The sequence below is a fragment of the Apteryx rowi genome, unplaced genomic scaffold (assembly GCF_003343035.1).
Source record: "Apteryx rowi isolate R43461 unplaced genomic scaffold, aptRow1 scaffold_65, whole genome shotgun sequence".
Taxonomy (NCBI): Eukaryota; Metazoa; Chordata; class Aves; order Apterygiformes; family Apterygidae; genus Apteryx; species Apteryx rowi.
In genome coordinates this window covers 445,026-467,267 of record NW_020450927.1, presented here as the reverse complement: position 1 = coordinate 467,267, position 22,242 = coordinate 445,026, and the positions used below count along the sequence as shown (strand labels likewise).

Genomic DNA, 22,242 nt, shown 5'->3' with positions numbered 1-22,242 from the left:
TTTAAGTAGATGTTTCTCTCCTGTTGGGCCTCTGGTGCCTTAGTATCCATCAATTCTTTATTCAAGTCCGAGTCTTGTAATAGCTGAACACAAGTCAGGAAATTCAGTTGGAACTCGGACTTCATTCCCATCTCCATCCTTAACTCCCTACTGAACCATGCATAATGTTACTGCTGCACTTCAGCTAGTACCTTGTGTGTATTGTGTGGCCCTTTGTACAAACTATATCCCGAACGGTACCACTTAATAGAAAACTGTCTGTGTTATGGTAATACTCAGAGACCCCTTAAGTTACATACTGAGGTGGGGGGAGGATAAGAGCAGATTCATATTCAGAGAGCATTTCTTTTTAGAATTAAATAATTGCACGACTGTCAGTTCTTCCCTTCCCCACCAAACCTCTGCACTGCTTCTGTTAGGCCTCTTGCTCTGAACTCTGATATATCCTGATGGGTTCTTGAAACACTGATTAAATAATTGATTAGACTGTTGTAAGGTTTGGATTTTTTCAGATGATGTCTGGAAGCATGGAAACCTACTTTGAGTTGCGAGCTCCCCTTTCCCCATGCTCGTTTTTTGTGTCTTGTCTTTCTGTGGGAGAAGTCGACCTCACAGGCTTTCACCCTCCATCGTCCTAGGGATGAAAGGAGGCAAGCTGGTTTTCTTCTCTTCCTCCAGAACCCTTAGCCTTTGGGTAAGGACCATCCCTTACATTTCCTCTTTTATAATGTTGTTTCCCCTTTCCCATCCCCTGTATAGTGAGCCTGGAGCAGAAACCCCTTAAAGCAGTGAGTCATTGTAGGAGCCAGGCAAGTTTTGAAGGTACGTTGTGTACTGAGCCAGCATCTATTGCCTGGATCTCAAGCTCCAACAAAAGCCAGTCTCCTATCTGAGTCAGTTGTGAAGACTGCATGAGCAGCCTCTGCCGTCCTTTCTGCTCTTACATTCATGATGGGTTTTTTTTTTTCCTCTCCCCTGGAAGTGCCAGCTATCTGCTGAAGTCTCTGGTTGCCACAAAGTGCCTGTGAGATGAGGTTTGAACAATTCTGGATAATCTCAGTAAGCTGGGTGATATTCAGTCAGACAATGTTGTATGAAGCAGATAAAGGGCATCACTTAGATGGTAGGAGCCACAGGGGAAAAGACACATATTTCAACACTTAGGAGTCGGTGCAAAAGGAGGAGCCTGGTGTCAGACCAGGAAGGGCAAGGCAAGTGACAGTGAGGTAGGTTTTCAGAAGCCATCAGCATTGGGCTAACCACCACCTTTGAAGTCGGCTTCAATAGAGCAGCAGAAATCCCGCACCGAGGGTGTTCAAAACCCTCAGTGCTGGTGCTCTGCTGTCACGGCTGCTTGAACGGGGTTCTGCAACCTCATCCCCTTTAACAAGTGACACGCTGCTTCAGTTATCGTCAGAGCAGGCTCCCATTAATTTTTCATTTTTTGGGTGCATCTAACCTATGGCAAGCTCTGCCAGGGCACCAGCATTTAGTAGTCATAGTTCATGAATCACATCAGCCTTTTGCTCTAGTGCTCCTAATTAAGCAGTTTTAATGGCAGGATTTAATGTTTTACAGAGTCTAAATGAAGTGGAAAAAATATGAACTAATTCTTTTTCTTTCCAACACAAGATTTTGAACAGATAATTTAACCTCTAGGTGAAATGGAAGTACTAGTACAGAAGTATTTATGCGCAGGTAACTCTGTCTGCAAAAGCTTTAGTTTATGGAGGATTCTACATTAATAATTAGTGCTTAGCTTTGGAGCGCCTGTTCTGAAGGTTTTCTAACCTTTTCTGTCCTTCTGATATCAATACAGAAACCCCAAAGTGTCCAAGAATGCGGGAACTTCTGGCCAATTTAATGTCAACTACATTGCCTATTATTAAATCAAAAAATAGGGCTTTTGAGACACTCTTTATTAAAATAGGTGATTTTCCAACAGCCAAACAGTGTTTTTGTATCATTTTAACCTATTTAAAGACAGCTGGGTTTCTTTTTGGTGTGTTGTCCAGATTTAATTGTAACTAATGCTAGATGAGCTAGACAACCTAGGTGCATGAAGTAAAAACAGTCACTACTTTGAAAGTCATCTTATGTCTGAATTGAAACTCCCTGAATATGTAATTATTTTAGATATATAGGATACACCAGAATTATAATATCAGTATTTTCTAAGGAAGGGAATCCAGTACAGCAGGAAAATCTCACAGGGCAAATTATTTAGTAAATTAGTGAGTAGGTCTTGGACAGAAACGATACTGTTAATGTTAGGGTTATGCAGCTGATCAGTTGTGTTCACCCTTACAAGTTGTTTTGAATTCAGTGAGGGGAAACGGTGCTTCAAACAACTGTTTCTTATATATTATTATATATCATAATCACTTCCTAATCTCTTATCTGGTTGCTAAAGCTGTAGAGAAGCAAGCTGCTTGTTGCATTACTGGACTTTCTAGATGTACTTTGTCTGAAGTGAATATTAAGCTAAACAGAGAGGTATAGTCTGGGGAACTGGCAGATGAGACAACTGTATTGTTTCCCACTTACTCATAATAATGAGAAATACTGTAGGAAAGATCAGAAATATTATGTATACTGGAAGGAAAGACTGGTTCAGATCCATTTAAAAAAAAAAAATCATTTTACCTGTAATCTGCAGATAGCATATAAATTAACTTCAGGAGGAAGAGGAGAAGTTGCATCCCTTCTCACTACCCCCACTGGCAGAGACTTAGCCTTGTCAGCCAAACCCTTAAAATGTAATGCTGGCATACATGATTTTTTTTTTTCCTAGTTTCTTGGTTTCTCAGTTTGATTGTCCGAGTCCTTACTGCCTGTTTCTTCCAACAAAGACTTTGTATAAAGCAGACTGCTCTGGCCAAGTTTGATGTTCTCGTGTTCACCAAATAATGGAAAGCCTAACCAGTTTTTGAAGTATGGGCTTGTGGAAAGCCTTGGTCATTTAGAGTGAAATTTCCTTGATTAGAATAGGAGGAGAATAGTGCTTTTCTGTTTGTGCCTTGTTTTGGAACTTGCATATTGGCTCCAGCATTTTATAGGATAAATTTGGTCAAGCAACGGCAAAAACAGGAGAGAAAATGATCTGAAAATCATATACAAATGTCCTTATTTAGCATGAAAGGATTCCCCTCACTGGAGGCTTTTGCTTTTTCTTAGGTTCATGTTCGACTTCATACTGTAAAACAGTAATTTTGAATTGTTGGGATGTGCATTGTGAACTTTTGAGTTTTTGTTTCAGAAACATCTTGGTTGTATTCTGCAGTTGTTTGTTGTTCCCGTAATAATGCTCCGTGTTTTTTCCCAAGAGTAGAGTTGACTGATGTACTGACCATGTAGCTGGGGACAGGGACGACCTCCTCCTTGTAAGCCCACCACTGTTCATGTTGAACCTGGGAATCACCCATTCTGGAGTGGGGAGGGCAGCAGGAGCTGTGAAAACTCATCTGTATTAATTTTAGATAGCACATGAATGTGGGATTTGAGCCCAGCTCACTGCAAATAAACACTAATGAAGTAATAAATCTGGTGCGCACTAAGCCACACTGTCTCTGTCTCTCTTTATCCAGAGAAACACGTACTGCATGTGCTTGATGTGTTTTTTGAGGCCATTTCTTAAAATATAATTGACTTCTTTGCTGGAAGCTGTGGTTACAGGAGTGTATGATCCTGAACTGTTCATAGGAGCTGTCTCTTCTGCTGAAGATTATAGAAATACACCTGGGTTTGTCACGATACGAATTAAGCGGTGTTTAGTCCTAGTGGAGAACAACTGTTTTTGTCATCTTAGATCCAGCGTGCTTTGTCCTGTATTTCTTACCGTCTCTGTTTTGAAATGTTTGAGGAGTCGGCAGCCTGAGAGGGAAGCACTAGGCAATTGCCGTCGCCCTGGCTCAGGTCACCACGATGTCTGTTGAGCAATAAGTCAACAGCAGCATCTACCCAGAATGTTGGAAGGGTAGTAGCCCAGGGAGGGTGAGGTAGATTAGCTAAATAATGAAATGCAGGAAGTGTTTGTTGTCTTTCCTCACCCTCATCAGCGGAGCTTCAGGTGTTCATTCCAATATTTATGTAACCAAGAGGTATAAAATCAGAGGTGCTGTCTCAGCTCAAGGCTTTTTGTTCGCTCATACAATTCCAGCATGAAAACAACATGCTTTCTCTCGTTATGTGCTTGAATCTTTTTAAACTTCCTTTTTGCTATTAGTGTTGTTGGTAGCTTAATGGATTTCTTTATTGCTGAACTCTTTTTTGATATATTATTGCTAATCTTTGCATGTATTCAAAATGACAGTGAGTGTTTAAAACAGTCATTTCAATTTGAGATATCTAGAGAATTTTTTTTATACTCACTGTGTGAAAATAACTCCAAGGGTAGAAAAATTATCCATTGTGAGAGATGATTTTGCTTGTGAATTGAGTTTAAAGATAAAATCTTCCCAGTTCCTGGGACCTGGATTTCCTATTCATTGCTCTCTGTCAAGATTAATCGGGAGCAAGACTTGATCCAGAACAAAGATGATTGAATTGTCCTCAAACAGTGATGTAAGACATTACCCAAATCTCACTTTATTGAAATCCTTTTTTGTCTTGTAACGTTAAGAAATTGTGAGTGTGTAAGAGCTGATTGTGATATGCACCATACGTAGAAGCACACTTTCTCCTTCACTGGCTCATTAGAAAGTGAATTTTTTCTGTTTATTGGAATAGGTCAAACCTGTGTATTGTAGTAGGCAGGCAGAAATTATTTTGGCATGCAACAGACGGAAGCATCCCCCTACCTGTAAAGCTTAAAGGTCTGCCATTCCCGAGTCCCTGCTGGGTTTGTGGGTTTGCTGGGACAGAAAATCCAAGTGCCTTAATGCGGTTGTGTTTTTACCTTTGGAACCCAGGTTCAGAATCTGGCAAAAGAATAACAAATGAGAACAAATTTAGGCTCCAGCTATGCAAGTGCTTTGACGATCATGTAATGGGCACTGCGTTCAGGAGAGCTTTGGGACCTGAGTAGCAGCAGGCACTGGAGGGCAGAGCTGAATAGCAGTCAGGGTATTCATCTGCTCTTCCGTGCTGCCTCCAGGCCCTACTCTGTACTTCAGGTGCAGTGAAGCTAACATACAAAAACATACTTCTAAGCATTGATACCTTTTTAATCTCCCGTTTTTCAGCAGGAAAGCATGTCAAGCATTCAGATTATTCTGAATCTCCAGTTATAGCCTAGAACAACATAATCACTTTTTCATCTGCGTTTTGCATTTTGGAGAACCAAGGGGAAAGTGTGTGTGTTGGGAGGGGGGAATCACGCAATTCCAGCATTTCCAGGCTAATGCATGAGCTTGATACTCTACCAATTCACTCCAGGATTCTTGCCTGAAAGCAGTCTGTGATCAGTAACGCTGGGCAGCTGGAAGGACTCGCTCCAGATGCATGCACCATGTTCAAAACAGCAGCTTCTTGTTTAATGGCCTTGCTGGAAGGACACTGGCACTCAGCACACTATTGTCATGCTGTTCCCTGCAGTTAGGAGCCAAGTCGAGGCCAGGAAATTTGGAGGCCTGTTAAAGACTGTGCAGTTCCTGGAGCTACTGCTAGCTAGCAGTCATCAGCTCTTTTAATCCCAAATGAGCTGTTCCTCAGGTGAATGATAAAGGAGCCTTAGGTGCCTTGTTTAATGCTGTTATGCATGTGTGCATGTCCCATGCAGCCTCTCTGTTGTGGCTAGAAAGATTTTGACCTTTGGAGTTAAACTTGCACGCTTATTGTTGTTTTTTTGTTGTTTGAATCCTTTCCCTGAGCTTATTTGTACTGTGAGATCATGTTTCATTTACAATTTGATGCAGTCAGAAGCCTGGGATAAAAAGACCGCGAAACAAAAGGCTTTTTTAATCATGAAACTTTTGAGAACTGGAAGCTGTTGGGACCAATTGGGACCAGTCGTGTGGGCAAATGAGGTGCGTTTTGTCCACTGTTGCAGTCTTCCTAGAGTAAAGTGGAGGTCTCTGTCTGCTTTAGGAGAGCCAGCTGAAGTAGATCGTTCCCCTCCATACACGTGTATTATGCTGCTCTGTGTCGAGACGGCTCCTGCCGCTGCCTCAGCAGAGAGCTCTGCAACCCAGCTCTAATGGTCCTGCCACGTGGCGAAGGCCAGTTAGGCAAGTTTTGGACTGTAATTTCCAGAGCTAAGTGTAATTGCCTGTAGTTAATCTGGCTCTGTATTTTAAAACAAGACTATAATCATATCTATTGGGCTTCATATAAAAGTGCCTTTTTTTTTTTCCTTTAACCTCATTAGGTTTAGCAAGCTGGATGTAGATGTCACTAAATTTGTGTTGGAGAAGCGTACACAGGTGGAGCAGGGCTGCATGTCCTGAGGTTCCCCTTCCCTCTCAGTTTTTTGGCTGTTTCAAGAACCAGTAACAGTTTACAGCTATTGAAAATTACTGTGCAAACCCCAACAAAGCAGTTCATGTGCCAGAGTCATTTAAAAAAAAAAAAAAGACATCCTGGAGTGTGAGAGTTCCCTGGGATGCCAGGAGCCACCAGCTGTACTCTCCTGGTGGGCCTGGATACCACTATTCAGATGGACATCACCATCCATCTAAATGAGCTGGTACTTCCAGTACTTCAAGTGCCACAGCCTCCTGGTCCAGACTCTTCCCCTCTCCCCAGACAGGGTCTGCTAAATCCTCAACAGATCTTACCATGTTTGTCTGCTGGACAAGTCCATATATACTAAAAGGGAAAGTGGGTAGGATTAAAAATTGTGCGCTCTGACGCCTGGGATGATTATTAAGTGCTGGCCTACTGCCTGATTCCTGTCACTGTTTTGCAGAAGTGAGACAGATTTGGAAGAAGTGGCTGCAGCCACATAGATGAGAAGTTGTGCCTTTAGCAGCTGATTAAGGAAGTGGCAGTCTCCATTTGCATTCGGGGTTTTTGTTTTTAAAGAATTACATTATATTACACATGAAGTTGCTAGCAGTGTTTGTTTATAGCGTGACTGAACTGGCAGGTTTCTCTTGCCGTTCTTCTGGTGCATCTGTATTTCACCTGTTGCATGCTTTGCTCACAAAAACTGTCTGGTTTTTATGACTTCAGTGCTGACAGCCCTCGTCCTTCTAGTCCTTGACCCGTCCTACGCAAACATATGAGCCTGTAACGTTTCCTATTTTGTCTTTGTACTTATGCTATTAGACTGACTGCCTATTATTTACAAAGTCCAGGGGGTTTTGCAGATTCAGCTTGACAACTCCTCTCTGAATTATTTAACGGCCATAAACCAAAAAGCCCATGCAGAGCTTCAGATGACTTTTCATCCACTGTTGTGGAGAATGCCTGGTATGCGAGTCCCACTAATTTTGCTCATTTATATCCTGTGATTAGTATAATAGCAAATGCAATTAGAATTCAAGGGCTACCTCCTGGTATTCCTCAAGGGGAGGTAAGTTGCAGAAAGGTGAATGAGTAGCTGAGGAAAGAAAGTGAAAGGTGAATGAAAGCATAGGCAATTTCTCTCTGGTTGAAAGAACTGTGTCTCTGGTTTGTCTGGTCTTTTTTCCTGTCGCGATCGATGAACTTGTCCAAAAACATCCTACGTTTTTCTTCTGACTTTAATCTCTGTCCTCAGTGGTTTGTGTGGTGTATTTTTTTTTGGTTTTTTTTTCCATCCTCTGTTTTTAACATATTTTTTTTAACAGTTGAGTTATCCAGCAATTTCTGATTTCTCAGGTGCATTTCTGTTGCTTGTTTTCCTTGTCCTTCTGGATTCTGGGATGTTTTAGATGCATGGGATCAGGGAAGCAAGCAGAGGAGCCCAACTGAATCCTTCAGATGGTGCAAAGTTCACTATAATCTTTGAAGGGTTCATTCTGCAGAACTAACTGGAAGGTGTCATGCTTTGCACTCATTGCACTAAAGCTATGTTCTCCTCATTCCTAACACCAGAGGTATAGCCATCTTCTCTTCCCAACCTCTTCTCCCCTCAAATAAATATGATAACGAAAGCATCAGTAGGATATCAGAGGAGCAACCTATTATGTGTCATCTCTAATCTATATGGCTTTGTTTAATGAAGTTCTTCTCCTTTTATGTACAAACAGACCTTTGCTTCTTATTAAAGTTCAATTCATTGTACTTTCAGTACTAGTGATATGATTTGATAAATGGCACTGATATTGTGCAGTGTGGCCTTAATTTGGGCTTCAACGTATCTTCTGAGAAAGGTCTTGGAATCCTTGACAATTTACAAATGAAAGATATCTCTTGTCCTGAACGTTTTGCAAACATGGCCCAGTCCGGTTCCGCTCCCTTTTGCATGTGTTCATCAATAATAAGGCTTTACGGACACGACACTGGCCGTGAGTCAGTGTGACTCTAGCCCTGTTCTTGGCTGTCGGCTTCCTTGGGTGAACAGGGAGATAGGTGGTTCTGTTGTCTGGGGAGGACACCCAGCTTAGCTGACCCATCTTTATCGGTGCTCACCCTGTAGCACAGGAATAGAAGACAGTGACCCTTTTTTAACAGAAATAACCATGACTTGAATATGTACAGGGAGGAGATCTGTTAAGTAAAACTGCTTTTTTTTATTATTATTATAGCTAGTTACTTAGAATAAAATTGCGCTTGTGATATTAAACACAGTTGGATATCATCAAAACCTGCTGTCTGCATGTGTAGGTTCTAACCATTTTTCATTGTCAATCTCAAATTTATTGACATGTCTTCTCCTACATAAATTTCCTGCGTGTTCATAGGATGCCCTGACCAGTGAAAATATATAACTGCTTACTGTGCCACTTGGTGAATTCTAAAACTATATTTTGAGAAATGAAAGCTGCTTATTTCTAGAGACTAGAGAAGGCCACATGGTATGGTAAAGTTTGCACTGCATTGCAGGAGGCTTCAGGTACATAGTGCTGCACTTGATCCTGTTTAAAACATTAGTTGAATTGAATGTTGAAGGAGAGCCGGCTGTGAATTATTCCAAGATTAATGGAAACTGTTGTTTTACCATAATTAAACTTTCATTCTTCAAATCGAATTCCTCTTTCCCAAATGGGTGTATGGTATAAATAGCATTAGTATAGCTATAATTTCATGAAGTTTATATGCTTGCTAGCATTAATAATATTTGTGCCTTGATCTTCCTCCCTCCACCTCTGCTGGAAATGCTTTGCCCCTTTTCTCTCACCGGGTCCTGGTGATCTCACCTCTTCAGCACACACAAACCCTTCAGGTTCTAAATCGTTTTACAGGTCCTTGACCTTGTGCCTTTCCACTGAAATCTCTCCTAGCTTTCCTGATACACCCCCACATCTCTTTCCAGTCTGCTGAAAACCATGTGAAAACACTTTGTGTGTTCAGAGCCACAACTTAATTGTGTATTTTCTCCTGTGTTTGGTTGGTTGGGGTTTTTTTTTGTTTGTTTGTTTAATCTGTAATGGCTTAGACAGCTAAGACCTGGGCCATCTGCCAGGCAGGTACCCTTCCCCTGTTTCTTTTATTCTTTCCACCACTAAGTGTGGCCCTCTTCACTGGGTAGAAGCAGAGTACAGGGATCAGATATTTTTGCTTTCCCGTTGTGCTGGCCTTGCCCTTGTTCCCCAGCCCTTGCTGTAGTTCAGCTTGCAACACAGATGCAAAAACCTTCCGCCTTGCCCATGTGCCAGCCTTAGTTGGAGTATACCGAGCATGCTGTCATTTTCCCCCATAGACTGTATCCACCATGCAGACACTTAGACACATGTCTTCTGTTCCAGTTGCTGTTAAAAATATTATTTCTGGCCTAAAGAGAAATCAAGACTTTGATTTTCATGGCTGTCAGACTTCTGGCCCATCCAGAAGCACAATTAGAAGGCTTTCAGATGCAGTGAAACAGTCATATTTATTTTCCAGCTGGCGTGAGCAAAACATTCAGAATAGTTAATGTGTTTCGCATATATCTGGGCACTTGAATCCCTGTGGAACGTCTATTCCAAGACTCATTAATGAAACAGTTGGGATTTTAACATATGTCCGGAATCTTCAAAGCTGGTTTACTGTGGAGGGAGAGTCAGAGGACTGGCAAAAAGTCTGAATTGTGTTCCTCTCTAGACCTTCACACAGCTAGGTTTGGATATCATGGATTACATTCTCTGGTCAGCAGGAAGCTTGTGAAAATTTCTGGCCAAATATCCTGTCTCTGTCTGATACTGCCCCAAGCACGGGGCTGACAGCCCACCGCTGCAGCTGGCTGCATTGCCGCTTGAAGTGGCAGATACCATGCTGTCAAGGTTCCCGTGTTGTCACTGTACTGTCAGGGTTTGGTTTGGTTTTGGTTTGGTGGTGGGATTGCACTTGGAAAATGGATGGCTGTGTTCAAGGGGCATTATTACAGTTACGGTTAAAGCAGGTAAATTAAATGTCAGAATTAAGGTTGCCTTTGTGACCTTACTTGAGCCCTTTAGCGTTTCTGTGTCAGAACAGTCTTATGCTGGTGATTTCTATTAGGACAGTGCAGAGAAGCTACAATCAGCATGAGATCCAATTTGCTAGGTATTGTCCAGACATATAGCAAGTGACAGCCTATTGCCCCAAAGACTTGACAGCCAAACCATATAAAATGAACAGTAGCAGAGTATGAATCTGTTATCAGTTTTAAATAAATTGATTTCCTCAGTCCATCAGTCATTTCATGAGTTTCTGCCAAAGTGTTCCACTCTCACTGACCCAGTCAGCCTGGCTCGTCTTGGCTCCCTTAGTCATTCCTGACATCTTTTATGATTAACCCGTTCTCTTGTATTGATTGCCACAGTCTGGGGTTGTAAGGCATTAATTGTACTTCTACTTTTGCTTTGCAGGGAGGGTGTCATGTCAGGGCTTTGGTAACATTTCTCTCTTTCAAGTCTGTCCCCATTGGCATTGGCCAGCACACGTTTCCACCAGTTACACAGCTGCAAGACCTTTTCCCCCGTGGTTAGATCTGGGCTGCATCCACCCTGTCTCTTGCCTATGACAGCTTTAGTACTGTAATGTTAGTCAAGCCTTGCACTCTGTCTCTCTCCTCCTTTAGGCTTTAACTAGGCAGGTGAATTCTGTGTTCTTTCATCTTTAAATAGTATTCTGCAAACCCTGTCTCAGACGGAAAGCTGTGCTGGGACAGTGGTGTAACTGTGTGGTTACTCCCAAGTCAGCAAGATTTCATGGGCCGTACTGCTCAGAGAAGGAAGGCTCTGCCTCCTACCATCAAGAGGCAGACTTCCCCTGGGTACTTAGGTCCCTTAATCTTAGAGATCCAGCTGTCAAAGATGCTGAGGATATGAGTTTCTCTTGGTTTCAGTGAGAACTTCTGCAAATAGAGCCAGTTTTGCTGAGAGGCCAACATTTGGATTAAGGGGGCTGACAGCAGGCATCATCTGGATCTAAAATGTTTCACCATATGATAATCAGTAAACCTAAAGCATTTCAACAGCATGTAATCGCATAGACTACAGAACATAAATCATTATCTTGGGGAAGCACAGAGCTGGATCTGACCTGGATAGGCTAGTGGACTGAATACTAGATGGCTGCCAGACACGATCAAAAATATCAGCCCTGCGGACGTTTTGGGCTTGATATTTTGGGGTTTGACTCTCAGCTATAGCCTGACTCCCATGAAACAGTGTTTTTCTGTACTAAATGGGAGGAAGCAAGCGACACTGCAGGATCTTGACCTGTTTAGATTGATGGCACAGAGGAGCACTTGCTCAAGCAGAGCTGCCACTGTTGCGTGTGTGCTGTGGCAGTCATCTCCTGCATGTGAGAGAAAGGGGAGAGGGTGGCATGGGCTCAGCGTGACCTGAAACGCTGGTTAAACCATGGGCTTGTGAAGGAATGAGTGTATTGGGACTCCTGTTATTTACCAAGATGCGTAGCTACTTAGCATGTTGTGAGCAGAGAGAGAGTACGGAGCAGGAATCCCTTGTCCTTCTCCCATGCTCCCTGGCATGAGGCTCTAGTGGAAAACTCCGCAAGGATTGTAGCAGTAATTGGAGAGCTTGGAAGATTTCAGACGCTGGTCTAGGTCTTGGTCTAGGACTGCTAGGTAAGCGTCCCACTTCCCATGAGCTTCAGTGTGTGCATAGGTGTGAGTTGTGGGGTGAGAAGAACCATTAAGTGTTCTTCAAAACCCCTGGCTTGATGGCATGTTGGACCCACTGCGTTCAGCCTCACCTGGCAGGCTGTTGTGATTTAGGGTGGATTTTCAGCATGCTTGATAGCAGTTTGTACCCTTAGTCTGTGTGGGAGAAGAATGCGACTGGAATGGATTTCTCATTAACAAATAAGCAAATACTGCTGTTCAGAAACAGAATGTTTATTAGGAGAATTAAATCTCAGCAGTATTTCTCCCTGCTTTTTGTCTTTGGCTCTTTATTGTAAACATCTGGATTAACCTTGGGCAAATCCACTGAATGCGCTGCCTCGGTTTCCCCAAATGGCAAAGTAGGATAATACTTAGCTATCTCACTGGGGCGTTTGTGACAATTAATGTTGTAATGTGTCTTTGGTTCCGCTGATAAAAATGTGCTATGTAAATGCTAAGTTGTTTTTACTGATTGGATTGTTAATTAAATGTGCACATATAAATGACTTATTGGCATTATAGAATTAAGTTTTAATAATTTAAAATATTAATATCAAGGTTGTTAGGTCGTTTTTAAGCCTATATCATTCACCTATTTGAGGTTGAATCTAATAACACTGGGAGAGGAAGAGAAGCAGGAGACTGACCAGCTAATGACTTATTTCTTAGTGTCTGTATGTGGGGCCTGATTTAATACCAGGACCCAAACTCCAGTGCCTGGTCCAGGGAAACCACTGGCAGTATCAACAGCACGCTGAATTTCCTAGAGCACCTGAGAACAAGCTTTGTGCCATCTAGCAGTGATCCCTGTTAGACCGGAGTAGAAACCATTTGCCAGCATTTGGGGGAGTGTGCTCCAGTTAGGCACAGCAGGTGACACACGGTGCTAGCTTTGTGTAATCAGGAGAAAGCATGAAAGAAAGGATATCTGTGGGTGTGTCTGCCAGGCTGCTGACATGGACCACCACCACCTGCTGAAAGCTCCTGGTTCAGCAGTGGTTGTTTTCCACTAAATAGCATGGATTTGCAGCCTCTAACCAAGAGGCTGTGGGGTTTTGTTCGCTCTTTGTGGCAACCCAATCTCTGCTTTTGTCCCCTTCTCCCTGTATTCAGGCAAATGTTTCGGAGATGGATGTGGGAATGAGCCACAGCTGACAGCAAAGGAAGGGTTAGAACCAGAAGAGAAGATATGTCATCCTAGTGCATTAATGAGCTCAGGTACCTAGAAGTAAAGAGAGCTAATAAGGCAGCATGCGAGGGTAGATATGGTTGGTCAAATGATGGGATTACTGGGACTAGGGAGGAGGTTTAACCGTTATCCATTCCTTTTCTAAACCCAAGCAAGATGCGGGTGCTAGCACTGGTGATAGCATGCTGGAGGCAAAAGGGAAATGTGGGTGGTAGGAAAGAAAGAAAGGGAAACTTCTGTAAGCAGAATTTTAAAAGTTGGATTCACAAGTGGGGAGAGAAGGGAGATGGGAAGGTGTACATGGTGCTGTAGGACAGGCAGTTGAAACCCAAGAACAGGGTGCCAAAAGTAGGGCTAGAATGAGAGATCCCATACAAAGGATAAGGATCTCATAAAAATAGAAAGCCCAGAGGACATGGGACAGACAGACTGGGAAAGCTGAGGCTGGTCTTGCACAAACTAGGGAATTGCTGACGCAAGTTGCCGAGAACTCGGCAACTGAGGATGGTAAATGAGTGTTGAGAATATAGTTTGGCTGGAGGAGAAAGCATTGAGTTGGCTAAAAGGAGAAGGAAAAAGAAAAGAGGTGAGAGGGATGGAGAAACCCTTCAGGAGTGTGAAGGAAAGGGACAGAAAACTACCCAAACATGAAGGAGGGCTTAAACAAATTGGAGCTTGCCTTTCACACTAGGTAAGGAGAGTGCTGCAGACTGAAGGGGACCAAGGAGCCGGAAGCACAGTAATGGATGTCTTTTAGTATCTTGGAAGTCTTCCACCAGCATTCGTTCTTTCTGACTCGCCAGCCCCAGCCTCTGCAGCAGTTCAGAGTGGTGGTCCTTGCTGTGCTTCAGGACCTGGCTGTGCAGTACTTGTGGTAGGCTGTGCTTGTAGGGTGGGCGGACTGTCTAGTTCGAGGTAGTTTGGTTTGAGAAGGCTTTTCACATTCTGTTGATTTCTGTTTACAGCTTCTGATCCCTGATGGTTTGCAGTTGATCAGCACAAAATCAAAATCTAAATATACCTGTTCGGTTGACAGCACACTCGGGTGGCTTTAGAGTTAACCTCTGTGTGTCCTGCGATCTTATTAATCAGATTTAGGTCAGATTTCTTAGCACTCTTATGCAGACTTGGTGGCATTTTCTTCAGATCGCACACCTAGTTTCTGATGGAGTGAGCATTTGGGAGGGAAGCCTGTGGAACAGTGATAGTAATAGTAATGATAGCACCCCGTGGCTTCATTTTGCCATGTTACAGCACTGATGGGCAGGGAGGCATGACCTTGGCGAGGGAGAGATTAAATTCGTCACCTGCAGCGTGGTGTAATGACTGAGCGCAACAAACAGGAGAAGCGGGAGGAGAGAGGAAGGGAGAAAAATGTAACGGCAGTAAGAATGCAGTTCTTGGACCGTGCGGTTGTCAAGCTAAGTACTGCGTCGCATTATCTGGAATTGCCAAATGAATGTTTAGGGGGTTTAAGTATTAGGAGAATAGATGCTAAAAGCTGTTTTCACTGAAATAATGCCTAACCATTTCCTGTGGTTTTGCAATATTGATGCTAATGTGTTGCATGTTTATGTATACATTTTTTGTAGCCTTATTGCAAGCTATATTTATATACTGCTGACACTTTGCTCAAGGCCTTGAGCTCATTGTTTATGGGGAATGTCTGAAGTCCCAGGATATATGACTGTAGAAACAAGCGTGTTTAAAGACCTTGTCATAGATAGATGGGCCGTGGAGCTCAGGATTCCCACATACAGAGAAGGAGAGAACTTGTCCTTGGGGGGTGTGTGTATGTATATGCGTGCGTGTGTGTTTTTATGTTAATGGCAACATAATTTGGTTTTAACATATGTCTCTCTACCTTGCCTGATGGGGAACGTGCAACAGCTGTTAAAGCTGTGTAGTCTGGTTTGTGGTAGATGTAGAATAATAAGCCTCTGACAAGTTATTCTAATCTCAAATTCTAAATAAATTAGACGCTTATCAAAAACAGTTTTGTTCCAGAATGACTAAATTACAGAGATGGTTGCCGGTAATATATCAGCAGTTCCTAGGAAGGCCTTTCACGGCTCTTTCTCTTGCCTTTCCACAGCTTTCTCTGCGCTCTTCCAATCAATTTTGTGGGCCTCAGTTTCCATCTTGAATGCAGAAGAGAGCATAAAAATGAGCAAATCAGTAGCTATCTGTGTGCAGCTCCATGCATGCACGTGCTTGTGGTTTTCTTCTAGGCTAGTCTTCAGTTGCCTTGTTGATCTTGTTTTCTTCAGAGCTACAGGCTGAAAAGAAAGGTCATGCTAAGAAAAAGTGATTTCTCACTTGGCTGAGAGGTGGCTTACTACTTATTTGAGTGTGTCATTGGAGCAAGCCTTTGAATGTTCTCCTCTGTGCACCCATGCGCTGTGAATGCAGAGACCATGGTATATATGACAGCAAATAAGCTTCCAGTCATATACTATCTTCTTGTGCCGAGTTTGGTCTGAATAGAAGTAGAAAAATACATTAAGTGTAAAATCCAAAAATGAGAAGACTGCTGCTTCAGGGAGGCTTTACTGAAGCAAGAAAGAGGGTTATAAACTGTGGCTCTTGATACACAGAATTTAAAAAAAAAAAGATGTGGAAGTGTTGGAAAACTTAATTTAAAAGTCTCTGTAGTAAAGAGGTTAAAGTATAAAATTGTAGAAAAATGAGGGTAGGGATTAAACAAGATGTTGAATTTCTACCTATGCATTTTTCCTAGTGGGGATCACTTCATCTCTTGTAGAAGCTGCAAACTCTGCACAATGTAGGATGATGAAAGTGCTAATTTGTTTGAAAGCTTTTTCCCCTCCCTCTATAGGATACTATTTAGTGTTCGTGAATTCCTATGTGAGAAGAAACCATGCACATGTGCATATGATTGTGGGCAACTCTTTCTGCATAAAGCAATCTGAAAGTGTCACTACCTGTAAACCTGTAGGTTAATGTGTTAACAGAATATCTTTATTGTGCTCTGCAGCTATAATTGTGTAGCATTTATAAACTTAAAAACTAAAGATTTTGTATTTGCGGCTGGAGCTAGAAAGAAGCAATGAGGCATTTTTAGATTTATTGAGTTGTTGCATATTTTTTTCCCCCGGATAATCCTATGGAGGCTTGAGCTCTGTGCGTACAAAGGAATTACCTTCGGAACGAGATAAAAATGCAGTTTGAGGATTAAAAAACATGATTTAGACATGTTTGTTCTGTTCCAGGTTTAAAGCCTAAAGAGCTGAGTTTCTCTTCTACCGAAGTATCTTGGTATGACATCTTTTGTATGTAAAACCTGTTTCCTTTAAGAACTGCTGCAGTTTAAAGAAGTAATTTCTGCTTGAACCTGATGCTAACAGTATGGATAATATTCCATTAAAATTGGTCAAAAGGGATTAATGTTAGGTGGGTACGATGGCATATAATGTAAATTCCAGAACACAGAGATAACAGCTTGTGCGCCACTTTTTATCCATTCCACCGTGCACATAGTCATTACTAACGCTTGCATCATAACAGTGGAAGAAAGAAGAGAAAATTCTATGTGCAACATATTATTCTGCTGGGAGGAGATCTAATGTAGTCGTCTGGCTTTTAAAACCTCGTGATGGTGTACACTGGAGGTTCATCTTGCTTCATAGGTTAGAATCTGTAACTTCCTTTCAAAAAACAAAAGCTGACTTGAGTCATACCACAAGAAAATAACCGAATCTCGGGGATTTAGAGTGAGAAGTCATTATACTCTGCTAATTACAAGACGAAGAGTAATCAAGCATCAGCGTTCTCTTGTGGAACCTTTTTCACACATCTTGATGTACGAAAAGGCTTTGCGCCTGGTGTCAGTGGCAAAAGCTTCAGCGAAATTTGTCTTGAAGGTGGTCTGTAGTCCCAAAAGCAAGCAGTTGAGTAATAGTAGCCATCTTTAGTAAGGAATTAGTAGCTTTACTGTTAAAGGATTTAAATGGCTTTCTATGTAAACAGCATCAGTAGATTTAGTTCAACAACATAATTTTATTCTGCCTATAAAAAATATAAAACAATGGCTATTTGAGTAAAAGTTGTCTCACCCATTATGCTCTTCCCATTCTATTAACAACTTTGCTTAGTTAGCATCTAGCTCCTTTGAATAAATGTTCAGTCAGTTGGCAATGAGTCCGCTGCTTGAAAGAGAATTGCTGACGAACCAGCCATTTTGTTAGCAAAAGTGTCTGCTGGGGAGGGAAGGTGAGAAGTTGTTAATTTAAAAGAAGATCTTGAGGAATTCTAACTGTAAATCTATAGGGAAAAAAAAGTAGTTGAAAATCCGGAAAACTCATGCATAATTCGATGACTTACTGTGCTATAATTTTGAGGAAAATATGCTTTATTCGTGCAGTAAAATGGGGGTAACAATGAGGCACAAACTGCATGGCCTGTAATTATTTATAATACAGTGAAAGTCTCAAGCAAGATTTGCAGTCCATTATGTGAACAACACGTGCACATATAATTTGAAGAAGTCCATCCTGCCCCACCACCGGCACTCTGATTATCCCCCAAATAATCCATTTCTTCAGCCCCTGTGTTATTGCCAGCATTTGTAGAAGGTAGGGGAGAGTGCAAAAGCAGGAAATGAGAGCACATTGCATCACTAGTTCTTGAGCTAAGCTTTCCTTGGTCCTCAGTGTGGGACCTGCGGAAAACATGGCTGGATAAGCCTTGAGTTTGCTAAAGTTTAGTGTTGTCAGGCTGACAGCACTGAGGAGAAACATTGTGCATCTTCTGTGGCTTCTCTCTTGGACGCGTTAGCTTACATGCTCAAAGAGCGTTGGTTGTTTGATTTCCAGTGCGTTTTCCACTCATTCGGGTACTTTGCCTTTGTTCCTGGTAAGACTCGATTTCACGGGACTGCCACGTTTCCAAGCTATAAAAGTGTATGTTATGCATGCACATAAATGCTCTAATTTGCAGTTTCACTCTCATTAGAGTGACTGAGATGTGTAAAAATCTGCATCAAGACTTCTGTTGTGTAGACAATTCTCCAATTCTTTCCTCAGGCAGGCTTGCACCTGAGAGTGAGAACTTAAATTTAACTTTAAAAGGATTGATACTTTTGTGATAACAAAGGAGGAATGATCTCAAGACAAGTACGAGTGATTTGTGTTCATCCTTTTTATTTTGAGCCCCTTTGGGACAAGCTCTCTATTTTGTGTTTAAAAAGGGAAGACAAAATATTTGCCTGTGATTTTTTTTTTTTTTTTTTTTTTTTTTATGAACCCTTCTGGCAAGATGGGTTGTCAAGTTCACTTGCTCATCTCCTTATTACTAAAGAGAGGTGAGCCCCACGGTTACGCAGAGCGTCGGTTTGCAGCTGAGCTAACGGGTCTATCTGGAACTTTCAGTTACCTTGCAGAGTCAAGTCTGTTCATGTATCAGTGTGTCCCTCTAAGGACATGCGTGTGCCCTGATTGCAGTTTTAAATAGCCATCCATCTGGGCTGATTTTGATTTGGTTTTGCCTTCCCCCCACCATGTGTTCTTGTATAAAAGCACAAAGAAAGGGTGGAAGAGCTACAACCTCAGCTGTCGTTTACTGTCTGTTACAGTGAAGCAGCTCTGACAATTTTCAGGGCTTGTTCAGCTGAGTTTCCTCAAGCTTCACGAAACTTCCAGAGCATTTCTGATTCTTTTAATGCTCACTGCTTTTTGTGTGAATACCTGCAGTCAGCCAGACTTTCCTTTCTCCTCCCTTCTTTCCCAATACAAATTGTTTCCCCAGGGCGATCCAAACCCACGGCTTATCTTGGAGGGAAAGAAATCAGAGTACTTCAAAACCCAGTTATCATCAGGTGAATAATTCCATTGAATGATGAATGCAGCAAGTATCTCATCTACTCAAAAGGGTCCCAGGTTTGATTTTTGTTTTTCTTTCCCCTCAAGAATATGATGCAGAAATTGCCTCTAATGGAGCAATCGGTGAAAGTCTCTTCAAATCCCAAGGGTAAAATGCTCCAAAGTTCCTGCTGGTGAACAAGCCATGTTCACCAACATGCCACAGTGCCACAATGCAGGAGATAAGGATGTGTCAGGTTCAGGACAGAGGTGCTTGTACCTGGTCCATCTCTTTGCTCTCAGGACTCATTTACACCTTTCATTTTCCATAATGCCTACCTCCATTTGGATATGCATCCAGTCTCTAGAAAATACCGAAGATTTGTGGTGAACCCTAGCCCGTCCCAATGTCAAGGAACTGTCCTTCAGACTTCCCATAATGCTGTCACTACTACAGTCAAGGAAGAAGACTATGTGTGCTCTGAGGTGGATGACTGACTGTTCATGAGTGGCCTCAGCAAAGGACTTTCAGCCCTGAAGCATTTCAGAGCTGTTCTGGAACTGTACCCTATGTCAATCTCTGAAGTGATTCCTGAGTTGCATCTACACTTGTCAATTAATCTTTCTAAATTCGTATGTAATGCCAAGAGACAAGAAGATACCTGCTTCTGACGTCCACAGAGTCTTGTTCTTTTCTATTAACTTGACAAGACCAAAACCCTTAAACTATCTCCTGTCAATTTTACGGCTGTCCCTGGTTTGTTGAAATGCCATGTTATCTCATCACAGGGGATCTAAGAACATCACGCAGCATCTCCACCTATCATTTCTTATCTGCCTTGATGTCTATAGGAGAGGTTGCTGCATTTTGTCAGGTTGCACAGACTGTGGCTTTCCACAGGGGTGCAGTAATACTTGACATCAGCAGCTGCATGGAGGAAAATGCTGCTGTTTGGCACACAGTAAACCCTTGTCTCTTGACCTTGTGACATTTTAGGAGAGCTTTCCTTCGATCTTCTTTTAACAAAGGCAACTGGCACCCTCTGCCCCTACTGTCAAGAAGGGCTGCAGCTGCCAACCACCTATAGCAAGATCCAACTGAGGTGCGTGCTTAGAGGAAGGCTTGCTCACAGTAATTGATTTCTTCTGAGTAGGCCTTCTCAGTCAGGGTGGATTCCCCAACTCCCTGCCTCTGCTTTTTGAGGTTTTTGGCTCCCACAGAGAATTTGAGAGCGATGGGTAAGACCAGCCTTTTGACCTTTTAGCCCTGTATAGACAGATAAAGTGATACAGGCAGAACATGAAATTAAAGTGGACAGTGATACGATATCTTTCATGCCTGAGGTACATGGATGCACATATTGGTGCTGTAGGAGAAATGTGTATTCTGTCATATGGTTGTCTTCTGAGGACACCTGAGACCTCACTTGAAGCCATGCTCTGCCAACAAACTCTTGGTACAAATCAAAAGAAAGTCCAAAGCAAGAGTTTATGGCTCCTGCCCAGTAACATTAAAACTGTAGAAGGAGGCAAACAAGGTAACTTGATTCATACATGTCCTGACAAAAAGATTGGTTCAACATGCACACGGCTGTCGTGAGTTGTAAATCTAGCAATTACGTGCTATCTGAGCAACTTCACAACTTGCCTAGTTTTTTAATGTGTTGAATATATTGGCTTTTTTACAGGCAACACAAAAGGAAGAGAATTGTTCCTTTAGAGGATTTTAAAAAAAGTTACTTAGCTTGTGTTCCCATAGAAGCAAGCATAATGCCAGCGTGCCTTAACAAGCAAGTCACTGTTTGTTCGATGACAAGTTTGGTGCTAATTTTGCTGCTGTCTGTTCCCGTTTGTGTCTTGGCGTTGCAGATGAAAGCAGCAGAGCAGTGATTAGCTCAGACCCTGCTGAAAAAACAGTGGGTTCTGAAGAACAAGAGAGCAAGAGTATATTACCCTCTGGCGTTTTTATTTTATTTAGCAGGTAAAACTGTTCATTGAACCAGAGTTCATTTACAGTGGTACCCCAGCAGACTGCAGCAGCAGTATGAATTACCAATCACTCGCAATGCAAACAGGAATCATTCAGACCCTGGATCACCCGTACTCAGGTGTTCAAGTCTCTTGTGCTGCACCATAGGTAGCTACCTGAGCCTCTCCCTTGCCTCCAAAATCCTGCTAGGCATCCCAGAGCAATCTGGTCTCTGTTTTAGTCCCCAAATCATATTTATGTATACATTCCCAATGGCATTTGGCATTTGATTCTAATCCTGTTAGCCAGAAGCTGGGGAGTTCACAAGATTAAACCCTGTTAGCCACAAAATTAATGGAAATTGGAGTGTGTGTGCTTCCTTTGAGGATATATTTTCTTCTCAGGAGCTTTGACTTGGAGGATCATTGGTGAGATACCATCATGAGTCTTAACTAATTCTCTGGTGGATAGTACTGGGGGTGAACAGATCTATTTATAACAATTAGCCCAGTGGTTCACCGAAAGGCTACTCTTACCTGATAAGTGGATTTTTTTCATTTTGAATAGGATTTTCCTCCCTTTACTTCAAAGCTGGTGGTTCTGCAAACTTCAGAACCTCACGGTGAGGCAGTGTTCAACCTAATCTCGTTATGTGCTGAGCTAATGACAGGCCTGCCTCTGCTGCTGCTGAATGCCAGTGCTCAGCTAGTTCAGGGCTAGCTGTCTTCCTTCAACTCAGGCACCGAATGCGAGTGTGCGACTCCCTTTGAAGTGGGTGTATTCTAGTCACTGAGTTTATTAAAACTGCATGTGCAAAGTGATGGGATAATTAGGGCAAGTTTGTCTGAGGATGGATAGCAGAAGCGAGAGAAATTGAAAAATGTGTCTGAGAAAAGATATCAGCTGTCTTTAGACAAAACAGTTTGTGCCAGCCAGTTTGGCAACGTATACTGCAATTACCGGTGCTGCACAGCTCGGAAAGAAGAGATGTGGGACACCGTTCTGGGAAGTGTGCTTCAACCTCTGCTTTGCCGGTGCTGCTGCCCTCGCCCCAGCACTCCCTTATTTTAGGTTTATTGGTGCTATCCCATTCCTTTGGGATTTTCTCTCATCTCCTCCTATCTGAATGACTTTGGGGAGGGCTTTT

The 22,242-nt window shown here is 42.4% G+C and overlaps 1 protein-coding gene and 1 non-coding gene across 4 annotated transcripts in view; both read left to right on the top strand.

Moving 5' to 3' along the window:
- The window catches only part of COP1 (COP1, E3 ubiquitin ligase), a 130,432-nt gene that overhangs the window by 104,000 nt on the left and 4,190 nt on the right, over positions 1 to 22,242 (top strand). The gene's annotated exons all lie outside the window — the stretch shown is intronic.
- On the top strand, positions 5,929 to 6,065 carry LOC112975108. The gene has a single exon (XR_003256483.1).